The following is an 830-nucleotide window of genomic DNA, read 5'->3' on the forward strand; positions in this document are numbered from 1 at the left end:
ACAGGAGGAAGGCACACGCACACACAAAAAAGAAATTGGTAGAAGGGCGCCCAATGGAGTAATTCTTGGAGAATGGGGGAGGAAGCGACCAATCAACGTGGTTTCTGTCTCCTCTTCTCCTCCCAGTCTCGTTGTCATTCAAGTTTGTTCGCGATGAGTCGCTGCTTGCTGGTACATTGTTACATTTAATGTAGAAGGTCAGAATTTTCCGGGGCTCTGGGGAAGGGAAGGCTGGAGATGAGGAAAGGGACAAAAAAAAAAAAAAAAACCCTCCCCCATACACTTAAAACTCAAAACTGGTGGATATGCCTACTCGCACTTTCGTCCTTGAGTTGATGAACTCACTCTTAGCCCTCGCTCCTGAGCCCCCCCAGACCCTAACTTTGGAAAACAAATGCAAAACATGCTACCTAACCAGGGCGAAGGAGTTGCCTACAGTCCAACCGCCCAGTTCTTTCCCAAATATTCAAGTCTGGGATCCATGTAGTTAAAAGAGGTGAAAAATAATGTCTCCCGACTGAGTAATTCCAGCAGCCTCCTTCCGATTCGATGCTACCCAGAATTCTCAGACTTGTGGGATTTTTCCACACTTCTAGAAAGCGTGAAAAAACAACACCAAACTAGGACTTCCAGATTTGAACTCTCACTTCTTTTCCCACCGCGAAAATCTGCTTGCAGGTCAGCCTACATCCCAAGATCCAGCGATGCAATTGTAGTAAAAATTCAGGTTTAAAAAATGCAAGCCCCGAGTTAAAATTGAGGGAGGGGGGATACACATGATATATGTGATTTTAACAGATACATTAACAGATCGCTTCTTGATGAATTCT

The sequence above is a fragment of the Pseudonaja textilis genome, chromosome Z (genome assembly GCF_049901715.1).
Source record: "Pseudonaja textilis isolate UNSWEBS1 chromosome Z, rPseTex1.2, whole genome shotgun sequence".
In the NCBI taxonomy this organism is placed as follows: Eukaryota; Metazoa; Chordata; class Lepidosauria; order Squamata; family Elapidae; genus Pseudonaja; species Pseudonaja textilis.